The sequence below is a fragment of the Thermobia domestica genome, chromosome 14 (assembly GCF_964235325.1).
Source record: "Thermobia domestica chromosome 14, izTheDome1.hap1.1, whole genome shotgun sequence".
Classification (NCBI taxonomy): Eukaryota; Metazoa; Arthropoda; class Insecta; order Zygentoma; family Lepismatidae; genus Thermobia; species Thermobia domestica.
Window position 1 is genome coordinate 394,456 of NC_137467.1, and position 24,726 is coordinate 419,181.

Here is a 24,726-nt window from a genome sequence, read left to right on the forward strand (position 1 = left end):
TTGGGCAGTACTTTCCTTTACTGTAGATGAAACCAAAGCCAATTTTGTAATTATCTTTTGTGTAAGTATCGGATCCACACATAAACATTTTGCTTTTGCAGTTTTCTCTTGTCAACACATGAATGTGAGTCAACACATAAATACACGTTTTAATAATTTTCATTTTTATCTATTGTGATTTATCTGTGGTTTTCCGTTAATGACGTTTGATGATTCGGCAAAATCCCTAATTCGGCGGTAGTCCAGAAAGTGCCCGGCTAATGAACGTTTACTGTAACTAGTTCGAGCGGTTAATAGCTTTTTCTAAATCAACGAATACTACATATTCTTTCTATACTTTCTCTGAAATGCTTTCACATACATATTCGACGGAAACTTATTGTATCTTTGTGCTATGTCTTCTAAATCAAGTCTTTTCAACTTTCTTACTACTTTATTCATACTTTTTTTTTTTGCATTTGAAGCTGAATTCTTGTTATGTGTGATGTCAGTGAAACTAAAACATTGGTACAAAAAACATTTTAGATCACTTAATATATTACATCGCCCAATTCGAACGAAAGACGCACCATAAAATGTGTATCTGTGGAGAGCATGCCGATGTTTGATGGTTGATTCACACCGGTCACTGTAATCGGAGGCTGATCGTAGTGTCTGTATAGGTTATGCTATTATTAACGTGAAGGTTGTCGTACAAGAGTATATTTAAGTGAGGATCACATTATGTGTCTTCAAATTTTGCCTTATATTTTAAGGCAGCGAGAGGGCGAATTCTCGTTTTGTTGAATTACCGGTAGTGTCATATCGTGCCTGTGATCCATCGTTGATATACAAGATACGAGGCACAGGGTTCCCATAGTCTTCGTGCTCTCTTTAGTACTTTCGCGACGTACCGAAATGCTTCTGGAAAGAGGAACCATTCGTGCAACCCTACTGGCAGGACGAGACTGCAAATGCAATCAGAGTCACGTTGCTTCCCCGAACAATAAACAGTATCAGCGATGTTAACAGCGCTTTATCATAGACAGTGGGTATCAGTTGAACCCCAATAGACCTACACCTATACTGCTAACGTAATGTAAACGGAAGAATGATTCTAGCTAAGTTTCGTGTTTAACAAGAAAAGAGAAGAACGTAAATAGTTTAGTTTCAAATATAATGTCAACCTCAAACCTATTTTAAATACTGTATAACTGTTCAGGTTAAATGATATATTTTATTTTTGTTATTTCTTTATGAAATACCAATTATCACCATTCATACAACATATGTTTACAAACTAGAATAATAATGGGCCATATGCAGAGTCCTTCTGACGTGTGATTAGTGTCATACTAAAGCGTTCGACTTACATATGCTTCCTGCAGTAGTCGGGCGTTTAGCATGACGCTAATCATTTGCCAAAACGACTCTGCATAGGGCGGAATATATTTAAACTTAATGAAGTCTTTGTCAATAGTAATATATGAAAAAATAAATGCAATATTAAATATCCTGATCTACAGATAATATTTATCCCATTTAATTAACAAACAATTACTAGAAACGACGCTCAAATTTGAATGAACAAAGGAACAAATTAGTAACAAGCTGAAAATTGGTACAGATGTTAGTAGTAGGGGTCGACGTATATTGAGCCGAGTCAGCAAAAATTTTCTCGATTCTGATTGGCTGAGAGAGGTCACGTGACGTTAGGCCCCGCCCACGCGGGAAATTCAAATTTTCAGGTCACGTGGTATGACGTCATGAGTCACCCTGCGGGGAAATCCCTCATTCTCTTTTATGACTAGGATTTTTGAAAATTGTTCCCTTTTACGGGTAAGATGTGTGTTTTGATTGGTTGACAGCTGTCACATGATCTTAGACCCAGGGATATTTGAAAATTCGTTCCCTTTTACGGGTAAGATGAGTGTTTATGATTGGCTGATAGAGGTTACATGATCTTAGACCCGCTACACGGTGAACAGGTCACATGGTATGACGTCATGTTTTACCCTTGCGGGGAAATCCATTACTAATTCGTTTCCTTTTACGGGTAAGATGAGTGCTTTGGTACCTTGATTCTGATTGGATGATAGAGATCACGTGATTTTAGGTCCTAGGATTTTTGAAATTAGGGTGTCCTTTCTGATGTATACTTTGGTATCTCGATTCTGATTGGTTGATAGAGGTCACATGATTTTAGACCCACCACACGGTGAACAGATTACATGGGAATACCCCTCACTCATTTGTTTCCTTTTACAGGTAAGATGAATGTTTTGGTACATCAATTTTGATTGGTTGATAGAAGTCACATGATCTTAGCACCCCCACAGCCCATGAGTGAAATATAGAGCGATATGTCGGTGATCACCCTAGACCTGTATTTTAGAATTTTGTTCCCTTTTATGGTTATCCTTAAAGTTCCCATGGAGGGTTCAACCTCCTCCTTAAATAACCCTTTTTTGGTATCATGATATTGTACTGAAGTTTACATTAAATATTATCGTTCTCTTTGACAGATAAGATGCTTACCAGCTTTCTTACCTTGATGGAGATCTTGTCCTTGAATTAGTAGCCTATGTCTCTGGAAGTAACAATGGTGAAAGAGGGGTGTCGCTTGTAGATTTCTTATAACACATTGTTGTGAGTTTAAGCGATTTATTGCTCAGTAAACGCTTCATTAATGGAAACAGTGTTGCCAGATTTTTCTTACCTAAACTGCTCCGATTCTTTTCGAAACGGTTCCGCAGAGTACAAGAAATTTTAAACTAAAAAATTTTTCGAACTAAAAAAATTTCAAACAAAAATTTTCAAACAAAAAATTTTCGAACTAAAAAATTTTGAAACAAAAATTACAAAATATTTTCGAACTAAAAATTTAAATAATTTTTTTTTAACAAAAAATTTTAAACTAAAAACTTTCGAACTAAATTTTCAGATCAAAAATTTTCGAACAAAAAATTTTCGAACCAAAAAAAATTTCAAAAAATTTCGAACCAATTTTTAAAAACAAGTTTCGAACTAAAGTTGTAAACCACATCTAAAAATTTTCAAATCCAATTTTTTTCGAACTAAATTAAAAACCAAATTTTGGACACTAAAAATTCTTTAATTATTTTTTCGAAGAAAATCATGTAAACCAAATCTTGAATATATTTTCCACCTTAAATTTTCAAGATTACCATGATTTGAAAACAAGTGTTCAGGGTTTCAAGAAATAATAAAACACATTTTTTTTTCAACTTGTTGTATTTAACGAAAGGTATGTGGTCTTCCTATACATGTTTATTAACATAATAAATACAGGATCTAGTTAATGAATATTTTGGACGCGTCATCATCTTCGAATCTTGTAGCCGTATCCTGTAAAGAAAAAGAAGAAACGACGGATTACTTTAAGAATTTCTTTTTTTTTTCTGAAACAATAAAAATGAGTCAATATTGATAAGAGAGAAATAAAACTTACTCGTAAATGATGGATGTGCTTAGGTTCATCTTCCTCCTCGGGTACGAGATGACAGCATTTTCTTCCACTGATGGATGTTTATGAACTCTTCTGGGTACTGCATTTTTTCTTGGTGTTGCTGCTTTATGGTTAAGGTTCCTCCTTCGGTACGAGATGACTACATTTCTTCCACTGATGGTGTTGGTGGTGGTTTATGAACTCTTGTGGGTACTTCATTTTCTTCTTGGTGTTGCTGCTTTGTGGTTAAGGAAGGGAAAGAAGAAAAGGAAAAGGAAAAAAAGAAATGGCGGTCTTATTGGGTGTTTACAGTTTTTTCTTCTTCATCTTCTTTTTCCAGTTCCATCTTCTGTTTTTTAACGTACCCGTACGGAACCGTATCGTAGGAATTGAATTCTTTAAATCGACGTTTTGTGTACTGGATACTGTACATTTTTTCTTCTTTGCGTGTGACGATGGTATGGTCTTTGGTCCTGCATATCTTATGGGGGATAGTGATGGTGACTTGTCCACGGCATTGATTTGTAATCATTTCTTTTAGCGTGTTGAAATTTAATTGTTGTCCTGCATTGTAATTTAATGTAAATCCTCTAATTTTACATATGTAACTGGTGACGTTGGTATCCGGATTGTATATTTCTAGGCTGTAATTTTTCGGTCCTCCACTGACAAATGTCTTGATGTATGCTCGTGGTCCGTAAGACTCCATCTCATTCGATAAGCATCCCAAGTACATTGAAGGTTCAATGGTTGGCTCCCCGGGCTTCTCCGTAAATATCACAGAATCCGTGTCGAAATATAAAACACGTTCCTGCAACATTTCCAGGTACTTGTACAGTTCCAGACGTGCCTGACATGTTGTAAATGCACCTAACACGACATTGGTGTTTCGGTTTTGAACAGGCACATGTTCATTGTACTCCCAGAACGCATACAACATCGTATCATTGATGGGTACAATTTGATGGAGTTTAATGTCGGGGGAAGTGAGTTTTTCATAAAATTCTTCCGGCCGATCAATAATTGTGGTCTGGCTAAAGTTTGTACGCTGGCAAAGCTTTCCCCAGAGAGAGTTCCCACAAAGCTTAGATAAACTTCTTCTTGCAGGATTATTTTCAATTTTGGTCGGATCCAATGCAATACCTTCACGCTCCAGGACGGTTTGTATGAATTTTGATTTGTCTTCTTCGGTCACACAGGAACTAGGCCAGCCAGACGCTTCCATTTTTGATTTCAAAAACGTATTGATATATTCCGTGAACAAGCCACCTGTTTTCGTGATGGGATCATATTGTTCAATGTCATAATCCCAAATTTCAAAAATTTCCACTGGTTGATATCCTAATTCTACTGCTTTCTGGATTTCATATGATACCCATGTTCCAGTGAGGCACCGCTCCTGGTCGTTGTGTGTACACGTTGCTGTAGGGTCTGGGTTCATTTCTTCGGCACACGCAGCACACAGTGGAAAGAGTAGTTTCTTGTTACATCGGTAAGGCAGGAGACCATGATAAAGATGGCGACTTGGTAATATCGTCATTTTGATTAGACCATTGACTTTATTTATTGGTGGTATATTTTCATCACCCTGTAGATAAATTCGTGGATGCCCTACAGGGTATTTAGCACACTTATTGATGTAAGGATAAAGCGAGACAATATCGAAATATTTTATTACTTCCCCTGCTTTTTCGTCGACTTGGTGGTACAATTTCACGCAATTGGTCCTTCCTCCAAAAAAACTATCTCTTGGATTTAATGGTCTGCGGTTCATGTACGGGTGATTCTTCAGATACGTCGCCATTGCAGGATTTTGTTTTAAGAACTGATTAAATTCGCACTCCCACATTTCATGTACAATGTACCCCAATTCACGCAGTCTTGCATTTTTGCGTTGCGTTCGTTCATAACGGAATTCCATGGTGTCTTCTGGATTGCCATAGATGGGCTGATTACGGCCTGTAGTAAAACATACTTTACACCCGTGATAAAAGCAGCCGGCATGCTCGTAGACGTGCTCCTCTAACGTCTCAGGATCTTGGTAGTAGCCATCAACATGGAATCCCGCAATAAACACTTCTTTTTGTCGGGCCGCATGTAAGATTTGTTTTTCTTCGGTTTTTTCAATGTAGGCCAGCCATTGCATTGCAGCGATCGATTGGGTACTTCTCCATCGATAGCCATGTGCCGGTAGAATTCCTATGGTGTTGGGTTTAAGGAAATTCCGGCGGAATACTAAATTGGAAGCACTTGCAATCGTGATCGTCTCCAAGAAGGGATTCACTTTGGTTTCTGTTTCAAATGACGTCATAAACGAAACGCATGCTTGTCGCAGTACATTGACATCTTGAATACAATACTTGAGAATTTCTTTCTGAAAATCAAACGTGTCATTACGATGATCGTTGTACCACTGCATGAACTTGTTTCTGTCTTCGACGGCCATTTCATCTGCACCATAATACTTCGTTTCTGGAAGTGGTCCAATATACGATTGATTCTCCTTGGTGTTGAAGAAATGCGGGAAGTAGCCTTTGGTTGCGGGTAAATTGAACGCTTTTGACAATTTACTTAATGCCATAGGTAGGAAGTTCAACGAGTCAATGAACGTCAGATTATTCAACGTTAAACTCAGTATCTTGGTCCCATTTAATATGACGTCAGGTCTCCATTGACATTGTTCTACCATGGTCTTTAGGATAAAATGTCCATCGTATCCCTTAGCGTTGTGCGCGACACAGAAAATCCTATTTATATTGGGACGACGTTCCCGCAAGTACTGGAGAAAATCATAAACTGGATCCTCTCCTTGGAAAATATGCTGGCGCTGACCACACGTACTGCAAGACTGCTGGATATTATTGTTTTCAACACATGCGTAACATACTTGTTGTGCAACCAATAAATTTGGAATGTGTACATACGTATTATCGCCAATATTCGTGTCCTGCATAGATTCTATATCATAGAATATCAACAAGGCTTTCTTTGCGTGCATGAGTGAAGGAACACCAGGTTTCAAGCATTGTCGATCGGGAAGCATAAAACATTGATGGGATCCTGGAACAATCTTCTTACAAACATTGCAAAAGATCTCATTGCAATCATGAATGCGTTGTCCACTTCGTACAAAAGAATATACTCTGTAACATCTAGTACATTGCTGCACCATTTTGCATACAGGTTCCCCACGATGATATACAATATTACGATGATTGTTAAAACATTCTTCGCCGTAAAATTGACGATTGCAGTCTTTGCACAGCACTAGCGTTTGGTTCTTGTCGCATAGAGGTCTCTGTAGACATTTGGAGCATGTTACAGGACAATTTTTCACATGTCTGTTACGTTCACTGTATTTTTTATGGCACTCTTCACAGTAGAAATTGGTTGCAAAACAAGCAGTTAAAGATTGAATGATGTCAAAATGGCCAGCCAAACAAATCAAATTTATGGGAGTGCGATTTTCGTCGTTGGGCCCCTCGTACATGATGTCATGACCTGTGAAACTGGTATACACTGTAATTTTATATTCTTTGAGGTATGCCTGGAATTGTCGAATTTCATTTACACTGGCACCATGATCCAAATTCACTCCTGCATTTGCACATAATGCATTCACTTCATCGTCCACAACACATTTTGATTGATCTTGATATTGTCTATGTCGTTTCACATCTACATTCTTGTATTTTTTCAGGCCAATAGCAATAACAAGGGCGTACGCCAGGCACCTTGAATCTTGATTTCTTACACGTACAATCCCTCGCTTGCAACGTAATAATTCTTCATTTTGAAGTACTCCTTGCCGCAAACCACCATAGCCACGTGGAATATCGACACGATGGAAATGAACAGTGAATGGCTCGTGCAGGAGAAATGCATTGTTACTTTGTAACACTCTTTCAAAGGAGGCCCACATCGTTTCCAGTGTCAAGTTTCGTGCTTGGCGAAAACTCACCCAAAACGGTTTATTGGTATTGCGTGGTGATATTACTGATAAACCAACCATCGCCTCATCGTCGACATTGGCGAACAAATGGTCCAGCATTGATTGGAAACTATTATGTACATACTGTATGATATCGGTTCCTACGGGCGGTGCGTTGAATTGAATTTCGAGCATTCTGCCCTCAATGTTAAATCGTCTATAATGACGAGTGATTTCATTGCGAACAGTAAAACCCGATTCGGCCATGGTTAAAAACAGGAGAAAACAAACAGGTACGGTAAAACAAATGTGTAATGGAAAAAGGAATTGTGCAGCGTGAATTTACTACAAAAGAAAAGAAGAAAGAAAAATCTTAATCACCTGATAAACAGGAAATCATAACATTCATGATAAATTCTTAACTAAGCAATTCATGTAAAGGTCCTGAGTTTGATTCCTGGCGGTGACGTTCAGAATCTCATTATGAAAGCACGCGTACTAAAAAATCAAAGTTTTTTTTAAAAATAATTATGTTACTGAAATGTGTGTTTTATTGCTGTCAAACTCGAGACCATTACTTCAGCATGTAACTGACCTATCATTCTATAGTGATAAAAAAGAATGCATGAATGAATGTTTCAACAGTGCTGAGATGTGACAAAGTACGCGTAAGCATTTTTTTTCTACTCACAACGACCTTTAAATGATGCGTTTGCAAGTTGAAGAGGTTCACCAACCATTAACGTTACACATACGTAATTGTCAAAACAAAATCTGTATAGCGTAAATCTTTTTAACCACATATTCATGCACTCATGGCTAAGTGGTTAGCGTACATGCTTCTAACGTGGAAGGTCCTGGTTCAATCCTCGGTGGGTTTGCTTTCCACATCGGAGCGTTGTCAAGCCTTTTCTGAAATTTAATATTCTCATGCGTTATCATACATTCTTTTCAAAACTAAGCTAAATGATTGACGTACACACCTCTGGCCCTGGTTCAATCCCAGGTGATTGCTCGAATATCACGTTAAGCTGAAGGGGCCGCTAATGGTTTCAAAGGGTATCGAACCATATTATTCTCAGGCATAGTTTCTGAAATTTTGTAATGTATTCTTTTCAAAACTAAGCGCACACATCTTTGGCCATGGTTCAATTCCCGACGGGCGCTCGCTGAAGGGGCGCTAAACCATATCATTTATCGTGCTTACTTCTAATGTGTGGGGATCCTGATTCGTACTCCCACTTTCCCATTCCACTAATTTCTTCATAGTCTAAATATTTCGTACTAAAAGTAAAACAGTGTATTCGTAATCCGCCCACAAATATAAAATAAAAATGATTTTGGAATCTTGTGTGAAAAATAAAATCTCACTGAACTTACCTCAAATTCAATGAACAAAAAGTCGGTGCAGTAAAGCTTCTTAAATAAAGACACTTTTAAAAGTAGACCTTATCACACGATAGTTGAGAGCGATGTAGGATTTGAAAAATGAAATTTAGATTTTTATTTAGGTCGTTGTGAAAACGATGTCATCATCAACCAATCAGAAACGAGGAAATTTATAAAATGACATCACAACGAACCAATCAAAACGCTCGCTGCTCTTGTCATGAATCACGAACCAAAACGATGTGTAACAATCGATCGTGACGTCATTCAAGTTTCTCAATAGTTACAACATCTAGTATCACAGTTCTGATCCCAAAATGCTTTCTGTCAGGATCATGTCACTACCTGTCGTAACTGTGACGACATTTCATTTTCCTCATATTCCATACGAGAATGTCAATGTTTGCTTTTTTTCCATGAATCATGCTGACACGTTCGTAGTAAAACAAAAGTAATGCGATCCGCTGACGTTTGCATTTTCAATCATATGTGCTTCTATGTCGTCACACAAAGAAGTCTATCAGCATTTTATTTTAATCCACGAACGGAAGCGTTACACTGTCAGATTTATTTTCTTAAAGTATAAGTGTATCCTTTTCAAGGACCATGGTTCGAAACCCACCAAGCATGATTAAATCCGAATTCATTCATAGCTAAGCGGTTAGGATACACATCTTTGGTTTGAAAGACCTGAGTTCGATTCCTGGAAGAAATATTTCTTAGGATTTTTCTAAAACTTGGTTTAAATTTCTAGTTCGAAAATTTTAAAAGTTTAGTTCGATAAAAAGTTTGATTTGAAAATTTTTAGATGTGATTTACATCTTTAGTTCGAAACTTTTGTTTTTAAAAAATGTTTTAGTTCGACAAAATTTTGTTTCAATTTTTTTTAGTTCGAAATTTTTTTTTGGGTTCGAAAATTTTTTGTTTGAAACTTTTTTGTTTCAAAATTTTTAGTTCGAAAATTTTTTGTTTGAAAATTTTTAGTTTTGAAATTTTTTTTAGTTCGAAAAAATTTTTAGTTTAAAATTTCTTGTACTCTGCGGAACCGTTTCGAAAAGAATCGGAGCAGTTTCGGTAAGAAAAATCTGGCAACACTGTTTCCATTAATGAAGCGCTTACTGAGCAATAAATCGCTTAAACTCACAACAATGTGTTATAAGAAATCTACAAGCGACACCCCTCTTTCACCATTGTTACTTCCAGAGACATAGGCTACTAATTCAAGGACAAGATCTCCATCAAGGTAAGAAAGCTGGTAAGCATCTTATCTGTCAAAGAGAACGATAATATTTAATGTAAACTTCAGTACAATATCATGATACCAAAAAAGGGTTATTTAAGGAGGAGGTTGAACCCTCCATGGGAACTTTAAGGATAACCATAAAAGGGAACAAAATTCTAAAATACAGGTCTAGGGTGATCACCGACATATCGCTCTATATTTCACTCATGGGCTGTGGGGGTGCTAAGATCATGTGACTTCTATCAACCAATCAAAATTGATGTACCAAAACATTCATCTTACCTGTAAAAGGAAACAAATGAGTGAGGGGTATTCCCATGTAATCTGTTCACCGTGTGGTGGGTCTAAAATCATGTGACCTCTATCAACCAATCAGAATCGAGATACCAAAGTATACATCAGAAAGGACACCCTAATTTCAAAAATCCTAGGACCTAAAATCACGTGATCTCTATCATCCAATCAGAATCAAGGTACCAAAGCACTCATCTTACCCGTAAAAGGAAACGAATTAGTAATGGATTTCCCCGCAAGGGTAAAACATGACGTCATACCATGTGACCTGTTCACCGTGTAGCTGGTCTAAGATCATGTAACCTCTATCAGCCAATCATAAACACTCATCTTACCCGTAAAAGGGAACGAATTTTCAAATATCCCTGGGTCTAAGATCATGTGACAGCTGTCAACCAATCAAAACACACATCTTACCCGTAAAAGGGAACAATTTTCAAAAATCCTAGTCATAAAAGAGAATGAGGGATTTCCCCGCAGGGTGACTCATGACGTCATACCACGTGACCTGAAAATTTGAATTTCCCGCGTGGGCGGGGCCTAACGTCACGTGACCTCTCTCAGCCAATCAGAATCGAGAAAATTTTTGCTGACTCGGCTCAATATACGTCGACCCCTACTACTGATGTTGGAAATGATATTCTAAACAACATGTTAAAAGTCCAATGAAATCCCACGTGACCTTCGAAGCCATATTAGAAAATGGCGGCTGGAAGTGTCAATTGAACAATACACAAATAAAAAATAGCAATATCTTTGTTATGGTTGAACACAAAGAAATGAACTTAGTGTCGTTTTATAGAACATAGATAACACAATATTTTTTAAAGAGAAACAATTTTTTATAAAAAGCATACTTTTACAAATATTTAGCTCTAAATTCTAAAATTCCGAAAACTACCATCAAACTGATTTACAATTTTATTGGTCTTAGGAAGTAAACATTAACAAGTTAAAATTTGACATAGATGTTGATAAAGATAATTTAAATGACATACTAAAATCCCACAACTTCTTCGTTCCCCATATTGGAAAATGTCAAAGTGTCCGAAGTAATTGAAAGATAATATTTTGTTAAGTGAAATACAAAATCTGGAAAGGACTAAATATTTGAGAAACTGTAAATGCAGTGGATCCGAAGTCAATTGCGGTCAATGGTGGTGCAAGGAGGGAAACATGACATGTTTAAGATTGTCCTCCGCCATCTTGGTGACCTCCTTCTTGGAATCAACTTGTTTATTTTAAATGACAACATGGTCATGTGACATATTAAACAACATCCTCGGTCGAAGAGAAAATCAATGGTGAGATTATTTTTCCAAAACCTATATCAGTTTTGAAGTTGTGAATAGATTTAGGATATGTTATATGTGAAATGCTGTGAAATGTGCTGTGCGAAGTTTCGAATTGAAAAATAAAGTAAAAAACAAGCTTTGTCACATCTTACATTACGTATTCTTTATTAACCTGGAAAAAAGAGAGTTAACACACATGAGACAATTACAATCACATGACATGTTCAGCATGCCCACATTCTTAACCTCCATATCCTTAACCGTGAGACCCAGTGCTTGTGCACTCTGTGAAGCATGGTTGATGATATTTATTCACAGGCCGTAACGATTCTCCTTTTCGGGTAGCCAATGTCAATAATTTTACACTTTTAGACAATAGCTTTTAGACAATAGCAATAAAGATAGAAATCCAAAGGAGGTAGGTCAGGAAACTTGCTGACCACTCATCTGGTTCATGCCAACCTAACAAACAACTGGGAAAGTGTCCACTGAGCCATCGATTGCATTATCACCATAATGCGACAGTGCCCACCTTGTTGCCAATATTGATGAAATCACCCTTCCTCTTCCAACAAAAGTGCCATAAAAGTGTTTTCATGCATATTTCCATATTGTGCAGCATCCCAGGTCCCATCAATGAAAACAGGTCCAATAAGTTTTCGCCACGCAACTTTGTTGCATCTATCCGATTAAGATTTGTATTAGCCCAGTATCGGACATTTTGGTTATTAATCTCACATTTTACATAGAAATTTGCATCATTACTAAAAACAATATTATGAGGAAACACTGGGTCACGAGCTATCTGGGACAACGCCTACTCACAAAACTCCATTGGGCAATCTAAATCATCTTCTGACAGTTTTTGTTTCACCTTTAATTTTTAAGCATGCCACTTTTCCCTTTTTAATATTCTTTGAACACTTTTGACGCTAACATTATGTTCACTTGATAGACGTCGTACACTCTCCATAGGACTTTTCACCAATACACCCCAACACAGCTGCTGATGTGTCTGGATCAGTTGCATTTCATGGTCGTCCTGATCGAGGTAAATCATTAACATTTCCCTTTGCCATGAGTTTGCGGATTAGTTTTCCTACAGCACTGTCTGTCACCGGCTCGCGATTAGGATGTCGCTCTTTGAAGACGGATGTTATTGCTGAACTGCATCATCTAGCCAAAAGGAAAATTTCGATTCTTTCCTCTCAAATTAGCACCCTGTCCTACCTACAAGAAAAAACAAAAAGAGACAGTCAGACCCCGTCTATACAATGTTACACACATAGCAAAATTTAAGTCTAAATGATAACATTCTAGATTAAATCAATTTACAACTTCAAAACCGTTGTAGATTTAAAAAAAATGCTTTATCATAGGATTTCTCGGTATTGGGCAAATGTTCGGTGAAGGGCTAATACAAATTTTAATTAGATAGATGCATCAAAGATGCAAGATGCAGGTAAGGTAATGGTGTGGTGTGGAGTATGGGGCGAAAACGTATTGGACCTGTTTTCATTGATGGGAGCTTGGGTGCTGCACAATATGGAAATATGCTTAAAAACACTGTTATGGCACTTTTGTTGGAAGAGGAAGGGTGATTTCATCAATATTGGCAACAAGATGGACACTGCCGCATTATGGTGGTTATAATGTACCATTACAATCACGTAATGTGGTCTCCGCTGGGAGAGGCTCACTATTTTTATCACTTACTGTACCATGCTAATTTTTCCGAAATAGGTTTCAATTTATATATGATATTTAATTGATTATTATAATTATACTTGGAATCAATGTGGAAATTCAGGATAATTCGGTTGTAACTATATTTTGGGGAATATTATCTTTATTCATAGGTTATTTCACGATAATATTCAGTATATGGGTATTTCAAATAGGAAAACACTGAAATCATCATTTTAATGCTATATAAAAAAAGTAGGCCCCCTATTGGGCAGGAATTTTTGGAAAATCTACCAATCTAAATTTTGGCAGAATATTTTGGAGCCCCTTGTCCTTCTTGAGATGCCCATATCCTCTCTGCAATCCGGTTTGATCCAGATTTTACCATTTTCTATTCGTTTTGTACTCTCCGCCGCCAAAAATCTATCCTGTGATTGGAACTATTTCCCGAACTATGGTATTACGGTGCGAGAATCTCTACTCTATTATGCTGCCAATATGTCTTGAGCCATGTCAAAAATGCGAACTAAAGCTCACACCCACACGTTGAGCCAATAAGGGTTGAGCTGTTGCTGAGCGAGAGAACCTTGCAGTCGTCTACGCTATTGCCAGATTTAAAAACAAGAAACTATCGTATAGAATTCGCACGTTCTGTATTGGCCGCAAGATTCGCGTTCCGAAGTGCGGCAACATTGCTCTACGGATGACGAAAGAGAGTGGAATTCCTTCAGCCGATAGCAGCGCTTGGAAAGGAAGACTAAGGCTAGTTTTAGACGGAAGCATTTATCGTAGCATTTCTTGTAGCAAAAATCGTATCATCAATATCCTACCGTGTAAAGTAGCAAATGCTATAGCATTTCTCATGCCATGGCATATCCTATGGCATTTCTTGTCGATAGAACCTGTTCTATTTCGTAGCATTTTCCCCAGCATTTCTGGTCCGATTGCAGCGCCGTGGTGTGTTAAAAAGAAGCGAAAGATTTTGTGCCAAATATCCATACTCTTTGTTTTGTGTGGGAAATTGAATTGTAGTAAAGAAAAATGAGTTGGAGTAGGGATGTTCTTTGCGCACATACTTCTTTGTGATTTTCGTTTTCTAATATGACCGGCGAGAACTGTTGTTACAATTACTATAGCTTTAGCTACCTCACGCTTAATATCGGAGTCATAATTGCGCTCTTCTAGAGTGATTTGTTTGCTACGTCACGAAAGATGCTTATCAAAATGCTACCGTTTAAAAGCACCATATACTTTTGATGCCATAGGATATTATATGGATTTTTTGGCAGCACATCTGCTACAAGAAATGCTACGATAAATGCTTCCGTCTAAAACTAGCCTAAGTATCAAGACAATGTGGCATCTCTATAGTACCAGACGCGAACTGCGCAACAGCACGCTACTTCAGTTTTTTTCAAATTTTGGGATTTTTCGGCCCAGAGGCATCAAAAGCAGGTAAAATTAGTACATTTTAAAGAAAAGAACTATTAAGGAAGCGGACGGGAGCTCTGAACTGTGAAATTTTGCAGAAAAATCAATCAAAAATATCCGAAATAAGTATTGGGTTCAGCGACGCCATGTTCGTACATATGAATGATTGTGAACAGGAGCAACATACAAGTGTTTCGATTTTAGTGTTGAAAAATCTTCATGTTTTGTAAGTGTCAGTGATTTAAAACAGTTTAAATTTCCTTCTCACCCCTCCCAAAAACTATTCCTGTTAGGGTCGATACGCCTGTCCATAGAAATAAAGCTTTGTTTATGCACGTAGCAAGTGTGATTTTTTTCTACTAACATGGCGGTAGGTTTTTGTGTAGTTAATGTAATGTTCGTTATGTCAGTGTAGATGAACCTAAGGGGCTCCCATTTACTCCTGAACTGAACATCCTCTTAGCAGAAATGGGTTGATAAAATAGTTAGGGATCCTCTTCCTTACAGGAAAAGGGTCCCCCCATTCCATTGATAGCTGCACAGTTCCTTATTCAGATAGTTAAATAACGAACCATGAGTTAATTGGTAGAAGGTTCACTTGAGTCCTGATTAATTTCAATCCCTCCTCTTTGATCTGCAGAGCCGGTTTAATATGATAAGAGCTGGATGTTATTTATTTTATGTATCGTTTAATTGGGTAGTAGTGTTGATTAGCATGTAAAATAACATGTATTAATATGTGTCTCGTAGGTTATGTGAAATGTAGCGTATGTGTCAGTAATGTAGTATTTGACGATAGTAGTAGTAGTGCGTGATTGAAATGTATGATATAGTTAAGTAAGGACAGTGTATTAATTATTATTATATTTTTCATCTCCGGTTAGTCATTATAGATGACATCAGTCGTAATGAAAAGTAATAGTTATTCCATATTACGATGTACAGAGTGCAAGAAGTATTTCATAGTGCACGGATTGTTTATAAACTATTAGCGCCGCAGTGTCCGATTTCAGTATTATCCGCTGCTCTCATTCCGGTTACCCCAATGTCTTAGTGACTTAGGTTTGACGAAATTGACCTTTCTTCCACAATTAACAATAAGTAAATATTATATTTGGACTATAAACGAGCAGTTGGGTAAATTGTCTTTAAATTGAGCTTTCCTCCAAATTACAACGCTCTGTGTGGACCAGTAATTAAAATATTAACAAAAATAAACTTTGCGTTCGTCATTAAACAGAAACTAGAATATATGATGTTATTTTTTCCGTTCTTAGATTACGAAGCAAAAATTTTCTTCTTTCTTTTATTCGTGCTGTAGTATAAAACTAATTGTTGTCATCAGAATAAAAACGTCGAGTGTGAACTTAGCAGGACCACTTTTGAAAATTATAAATGTTTGCACACCATACGTTTGTACTGCGTTTGTACCGGTTTGTACCGTAAAAATTTTCGTTTGTACCGGTCTGAAATTCGAAAAAATCGAAAAATAAAGTGGTCCTGCGAAGTTCACGTGAACTTAGCAGGACCACTGATAAATTTCTACAAATTTGATGATTTTTCTGTATGATTTGTTTGTACTGCGTTTGTACCGGATTGTACCGTAAAAAATTTCGTTTGTACCGGCCTCAAATTCGAAAAAATCGAAAAATAAAGTGATCCTGCTAAGTTCACGTGAACATAGCAGGCCCAGAATACAAATTTCTGCAATTCTTAAGATTTCTCTGTTTGAATCGTTTGTTCTACGTTTGTACCGGACTGTACCGTAAAAATTTTCGTTTGTACCGGTCCCAAATTCGAAAAAATCGAAAAATAAAGTGGTCCTGCTAAGTTCATGTGAACTTAGCAGGACCACTGATAAATTTCTACAAATTTGATGATTTTTCTGTACGATTCGTTTGTACTGCGTTTGTACCGGATTGTACCGTAAAAATTTTCGTTTGTACCGGTCTCAAATTCGAAAAAATCAAAAAATAAAGTGGTGAACTTAGCAGGACCACTGATAAATTTCTACAAATTTGATGATTTTTCTGTACGATTCGTTTGTACTGCGTTTGTACCGGATTGTACCGTAAAAATTTTCGTTTGTACCGGTCTCAAATTGGAAGAAATCGAAAAATAAAGTGATCCTGCTAAGTTCACGTGAGGTTGGGGATTAGGTTGAGCATTAAGTGAGACAGAAACACGGTCAGTGATACTTCTACAGCCCAAAGTCAACAAAACACTGGTCTTGTAAGATCTTGAGGTTAAAATCTACTAAAACAAGAATTGAGCTAGTATCAAACGTTTTAGTTTCAGTAAAACTATTGTTCATTGTGAATAGGATACTAAACAAACAAAATTTTTATTGTATAATATAAATTTGAGATTCCAAATATAAAAATAAGAAAGTAGAGTATTTTTTTGAGTTAAAGTGGCAGATAATTGCAAGTAGCCGAGAACGTATTGGGTCGCCCAATTTGAAATTTTGGTAGGAACTTTTGGATCAAAAATTGCCCAATCCGCTTCTTGTAGCCCAATCTGCCTACACAGCTGAGAAGGCGCACGAATCATTGAAACCACCTTTCCAAAAAAAAGCAACTGATTGGACCACGAAGATCGAGAAGCAAGAGGCGATTCGCGAATTAGCAACATTCAGTTAGAAAAATTTAAGGTATAGGTTGGAGGGACCAGTATAAAGAAAATAAGCTCCAATCAATACTTAATATTGTTACTGACTGTACAAGATTTATATGCTACAAATATTGTCAATCCCAAACTACCGTGTCTTCCTCAAAACCCGTACTCATAAAGAAACCTGACTGCCAAAGACCATAACCCTAGAAGAACCACGTCTCCTTAGAAACTACGACTTCTGAAAATACACGAATCACGAAGAAACACGACTCATAAAGAACAGTCGATCATTCCTAGTCAGAGACGACAAACTCACTCATCCAAAAAGTAGTCAAAAGATTCGGCTCAATCGCGAGCGACACATTATTAATTAATCTTTAAATTCGTACCATTTTTTGACACCTAGCGTTTTAGCAACAGATAATGCAATAGAATATAATGAAAATTGTTTCAAAAACTATTACACGAATGTCTCATTTTGTCTTAGCAGAACACTTTCCTTTCCGAGTTTTTGAATTTCACGCCGATACAAACGAAACTTTTTACGGTAGAATCCGGTACAAACGCACTACAAACGATTTGTTAAGAAATAAAACCCTCAGATTTGTAGAAATTTGTATTCTTGTCCTGATACGTTCACGTGAACGTAGCAGGACCACATTGTTTTTCGATTTTTTCGAATTTCAGACCGGAACAAATGAAAATTTTTAAGGTACAATCCGGTACAAACTCAGTACCAACGATTTGTTAAGGAAAATCTTCAAATTAGTATAAATTTATCAGTGTTCACGTAAATTTAGAAGGACCATTAATTTTTCGATTTTGTCGAATTTGAGACCGGTACAAACGAAAAGTTTTATATTACAATCCGGTACAAACGCAGTGCAAACGAATCGTACAGAAAAATCATCAAATTTGTAGAAATTTATCAATGGTCCTGCTAAGTTCACGTGAACTTAGCAGGACCACTTTATTTTTCGATTTTTTCGAATTTGGGACCGGTACAAACGAAAATTTTTACGGTACAGTCCGGTACAAACGTAGAATAAACGATTCAAACAGAGAAATCTTAAGATTTGCAGAAATGTGTATTCTGGTCCTGCTATGTTCACGTGAACTTAGCAGGACCACTTTCTTTTTCGATTTTTTCGAATTTGAGACCAGTACAAACGAAAATTTTTACGGTACAATCCGGTACAGACGCAGTACAAACGAATCGTACAGAAAAATCATCAAATTTGTAGAAATGTATCAGTGGTCCTGCTAAGTTCACGTGAACTTAGCAAGACCACTTTTTTTTCGATTTTTTCGAATTTGGGACCGGTACAAACGAAAATGTTTACGGTACAATCCGGTACAAACGTAGAACAAACGATTCAAACAGAGAAATCTTAAGAATTGCAGAAATTTGTATTCTGGGCCTGCTATGTTCACGTGAACTTAGCAGGACCACTTTATTTTTCGATTTTTTCGAATTTGAGACCGGTACAAACGAAAATTTTTACGGTACAATCCGGTACAAACGCAGTACAAACGAATCGTACAGAAAAATCATCAAATTTGTAGAAATTTATCAGTGGTCCTGCTAAGTTCACGTGAACTTAGCAAGACCACTTTATTTTTCGATTTTTTCGAATTTGGGACCGGTACAAAGGAAAATTTTGACGGTACAATCCGGTACAAACGTAGAACAAACGATTCAAACGGAGAAATCTTAAGAATTGCAGAAATTTGTATTCTGGTCCTGCTATGTTCACGTGAACTTAGCAGGACCACTTTATTTTTCGATTTTTTCGAATTTGGGACCGGTACAAACGAAAATTTTTACGGTACAATCCGGTACAAACGCAGTACAAACGTATGGTGTGAAAACATTTATAATTTTCAAAAGTGGTCCTGCTAAGTTCACACTCGTATAGAAACGTATTTAATTAATATGAGGGTTGATAATATTGTTGTTCTTTGAACCTATGTGCATTTCTAACCTGTGAAGTGGTATATAGTTTGGATTTGATTGCAAAAGATCTGGATTCGTGATATATTCTCGTGTATTGGTCCGTGCGTGATTACTGTTGTACTGGCATATATGTCGTAATTATATAATAAGACTTCTTTGAACAGTTTCAAGTATATTTAAAGTATAGGGTGTCCACCAGTGAATATACGCTATAGAGTGTAATGAAGATTAATTGTAAAATAATTCGAATGGTTATGTGATGTTATTCACCCAGCTAGACTCGATTCTCAACGAATAGGTACTATTGCTCCTGATCGCCAAACTGAGAAGTGCTAACATAGTCTATTCCCTAAATCGCACCTACATACGCGCGAGAGGTTTTAGTGTAGAGGTCAGTGTCTGAAATATCTCTCCTTTATACGTAAATGCTCATCGCTTTACCTTACGGTACATAAATACATTAAACACATACATTCAGGGGTTTCCTATTATTCTTTGACGTGAAAGAATAATAGGAAACCCCTGAATGTATGTGTTTAATGTATTTATGTACCGTAAGGTAAAGCGATGAGCATTTACGTATAAAGGAGAGATATTTCAGACACTGACCTCTACACTAAAACCTCTCGCGCGTATGTAGGTGCGATTTAGGGAATAGACTATGTTAGCACTTCTCAGTTTGGCGATCAGGAGCAATAGTACCTATTCGTTGAGAATCGAGTCTAGCTGGGTGAATAACATCACATAACCATTCGAATTATTTTACAATTAATCACGGAAGTATAATAGCTGCTTAAAATGTTGTGCCGTCGAATTATATGCATTTGTTTTGAGGTTAACCTGCAACGTTGAATTTTTTTCAAGTCACCTATTCCGGCTAAGTTACCTTGTTTGTAGACGTGACAAAATGGATAGAGTTAAACACTTTTCGCAAATTAATTACAGTAAACTTCGATACTTTCGTACCCAGGTGTCGACCCTCTCTCCCCTGCAGATATTTTTCATTTTTCTCTTAGTTTTAACTTAGATAGCTATTGAAATCAATCGATACTTCAAGACGTGGCGTTCTTGGGAACAGGGAGCCACTGGTGAGATCCGGCAAAAAAATCACCATTACAAAATTCTAATTTATTTAATCTTTTCAACAAACCTCTAGTTAGGATTTTTCTATTTATCGCCTTTACTCTAGTTTTCCACACTGTCTTCGTAATTCTTATTTTTCTGCGGGATCGGAATTTTTGAAAATTTTTCTAGATATTTCAAAATTCAGGGCAATGACAACCTTGTCCTTCCCCCTCTTTTCCTTTCCCTTGTTGGTCTCGGTGAGATTACGGTTACTAAATAATAATTACGCAAACAGTAAATTGTGAAGTTCTTATTTACAAGACACAGACTTGCTCCTTGACAACAATGTTTCCCCTGGGGCCACGCATTTGAGTAGGCCTCTTTTTCGGCGTATATAAGTATATTTGGCTATGGATTGTTCTAGAATTCGACCACTTATCTTTGTAGTTTTAGTGTTCTAGCTTATTCCTTTGGCGCCGCTTTTCTCTCTCTCTTCTTTCAGCTATCTCTCTATTCTCTTCAAGATTTTTTTTTAAAAATTAACCTTTCCCCCCAAGTTGTAGCGGCAGTCTTGTTACCAAGTAAACCACTACCTATGAAAGGGTATTTTAGGCTTCCCCTTAATGCGGAATAGTTTGGGCAAGTAAGCCTTTCTCTTTTATGGAAATTATAAATCTACTTCAACTCAAACAATTTATTATATAATTTCTTCAACATATGTGTAAATTCAACAATAACAATATAACTGTGCTGACACAAACAACATTATTCAACATTAACTTCAACCCTTTCCCATTTTGAATGGTAGTCCGGAAGTTTTCACACATTCGCATTCTACTAATTTTATATTCCAAATTAAATTTACTGGTTATACTTTTGAAAGGTTTCATATATCAAATATTTACTCAAATTGAATTTAATCCCCAAATATAACAATATATATATATATTAATCTAGTGACCAAAGACATACCACTCACCAAAAAGTTGTAACAGTTGGGCCGAAATGAAAAGAAAAAAATAGATTAAAATTTAATACTTACAATCTCCTGACGAGTCATATATCGTTGGCACTTTACATAAATTTATAACATTATTCCGGCTACCTTACGTATAGGAGCACGTAATATCCAAAAACTATACCGAAATCACATTTTACTACTTGTCAATTTAACGGACACAATTTCTAAGCTCCTATTTCTGCTTACCTCACGTTTCATTTTAACGGAAACGCAGTAGGTAGGAGTAAATTACAAAAGATAGATGGCGTTTTAATCACTTCGAACAAACGAATATCAGAACCCTGACATTGACCTACAGAGCCAATGTTTCCATATACAAGTTATTTAACTAATCATCTGATCGAGAGTGTTCAAGTTGTTGATATTTTTATGAACTTATGATAGAAATGTTTCATATTAAATTTCCCCCCTCTCTGGGTGGATTTAATTAAACAAACAGTTATTTAACATTTCGAAGTAAGTTCATCATATATTCCATGCACGGCATGCAGTGAAGAATAATGGAACGAACTCACCGATGGAAAATTCTTCATAAACAAATCGTTAGTTGTTTCGGAGCTCCTTTTAGTTCATTGACCAATCGACGAAGCACGCACCATAACTGCAGAAAGATAACAGGGTTGATGACGGTATTGTTCTTGCTTATCCACCTGATGGTCCTAATTTATTTCCATTCTTCTATGGGAAGGTTCTCTCAAACAAACACAACAAACACAGCCATGGCCAGAAACATCAAATTCCGAACCTGCAGAATTGTACAAACAGAGCACAGTACACAAATATATATATAACACATAATATATTTTAGCAGTGAAGTTGATTACAGTTGTTACAAAATCTATACATTTCATTTTAATTTCCATTATTACTTTCTTTTGCTGGATAAAATTTCTTTATGAAACTGACATGTCGTTTAATCTTTACTTTCTTATCAGCTACAAGTTGTAACCATAGTGTTCACTGTCGGATAGCTCAAAATTTCGAACGGATCTTGATATTGGCTATCTAATTTAGGTTGATAACGTTTCTCTAAAGATGATTTAGTTACTTTCTTAACCAATACTTTCTCTCCAATAGGTAAATCTATATCTCTATGTTTTCTAGAATACATTTTCTCTTTCCTTTTTCAGGCCAGCTCAATATTATTAACAATAGTTTTACTCATTTCAGCTTTATCTTGAGTACTTTCAAGAATTCCTAAATCTAAAATCCAGTTTACATCTAAAGGATTAAACATCTTTCTTCCTAAGTATAACTCACTTGGAGTTTTACGAGTTACAGAATTTTCACTACTATTTAACGTGTACTGGACTTGATAAATATACTTAGACCACTTAGTTTGATTTTTATAAATATATGTTTTCAAAATCAATTTTATATTTTTATTTTGTCTTTCTGTTAAATTGCTTGACATGGAATAAGGAGTAGTACAAATGTTTTTAATGCCTAAACTAAATAAATAATGTTTGAAATAATCGCTTTGCAGATATCCAGCATTGTCATGAATCACCTTATTTGGAAACCCGTAAGAATAAAATATTTTATCTAATTTCAAACATATAGACTTTGAACTCAAATTTCTAAGGGGTTCGATAATGACAAATCTAGAAAAACCATCGATTAAGACTAATACATATTTAAACCCATTACTGATAGGCCAAGGCCCCATTACATCTAAAAATAGAGAATTATTAGGATATTTCTCTTTTTGAGTATAGTAGGTACCATAAGGAAGTCTATTCCTATTCCTACACAGCTGACAAGTCGTACATCTTTGAACAAAATCTCTAATTTCTTGGAATAAATTAGGAAAAATATAACGTATAGCCACTTTTGCTATCATTCTTTGGACCCCACTATGACCCCCACCTACAGGGTCTTGATGATGAAATTTAATCACACTATACTTAACAGACTCTGGTACAACAGCTCTTAAACCTCCATATTGTTTACCTTTAGTTTTCTTCAGAAGGATACCATTTTTAAGAACATAAGGTTCCTTTACCTGTCCCCTTTCTAATTATTGTATTATAGCATTTAAACTAGGGTCCTCTCGTTGATGATCTCCTAATGGCTTATGAAAAAAAGATGATTCCAGAAATTAACAAAATTCAAGTGTACTTCTTTATCATCCACCTAATCAATTTCCACTATATCTGATGAAGAAGGTGTATAATCGATATAATTATGCATCCTAGTTAGAAAATCTGCCATATTGCGCTCACTCCGCAAGTGAATAATATCAAATTGATATCGACTCACCTTTTCAATAAGAGAGCCGTATTTCCTTTGACGTTTATGATTTTTAAGTATCCACGTCAAGGCTGAATTATCACAATAAATTGTGAATTTCTTATGAAGATACATGTCAAATTTATCAAGCGCATGAACTAAACTAGAAAGTTCAAGATCAAAAACGCTTTTCGACCAATCTGATTGAGGAACTCGTTTACTCAAAAAGTAAACTGGTCTAAGTTTTCCGTCGCCATCATACTGGCTTAATATAGCACCATAATTTTTAGTGAAGCATCGACATGTAAAACGAAGGGCGCATTTATATCTGGCACTTTAAGAACAATATGGTTAATAATAGCTTCCTTAATTTTCTCCAGTAAATCATCCTCCTCCTTCCCCCAGATAAATGGAACCGTGGGTGATCTCATAGCATATAATGGACTCAAAAGTTCTGAATAATCTTTAACATCATACCGGTCATTTCGTTGAATGCACAATTCAACGGATTTAATTCATTCGCCCACTCCATACAATCACTGCTGCAAACACACGTCTTCTTTCTACATCTTATGAATACTGGAATCAACTTGTTTCTTATTAACGGGTAACGCAAACAATTAATAGCGTTCCCAAGAAAAGGATAATCATAATTCTTCACATACTGATACGTACCAGAGTCTCCGCTACAAACAATATCAGTAAAGCAGTCAAAAACATTCAAACTAAGAGAAAAATCGGAATAATCCGACCTAACAAATACAGCAGTATGCTTATATGAACCTTCGGCTAATCTTATCTCAAGTTCCTGCATTTGATCCTGCTTACCATCATTGCACTGCTGAAGTTGTTCTCGCTTCTTATCATCGCATTGCCGCGATTGATCTCGCTTTTGGTCCCAGTTTTCCAGTTTCTGGATCAGCTTCGCATGATGTTCATCGATACATTGGTTAATCTTTGCAAGATGTTAATCGATACGTTGGTTAATCTTTGCAAGATGTTCATCGATACGTTGGCTAAACTCGATACGTTGGTTAATCTTTGCAAGATGCTCATCGATACGTTGGCTAAACTTTGCTTGGTCCTGAATTTGTTTCTTGACTTCTATCAATAAGTCC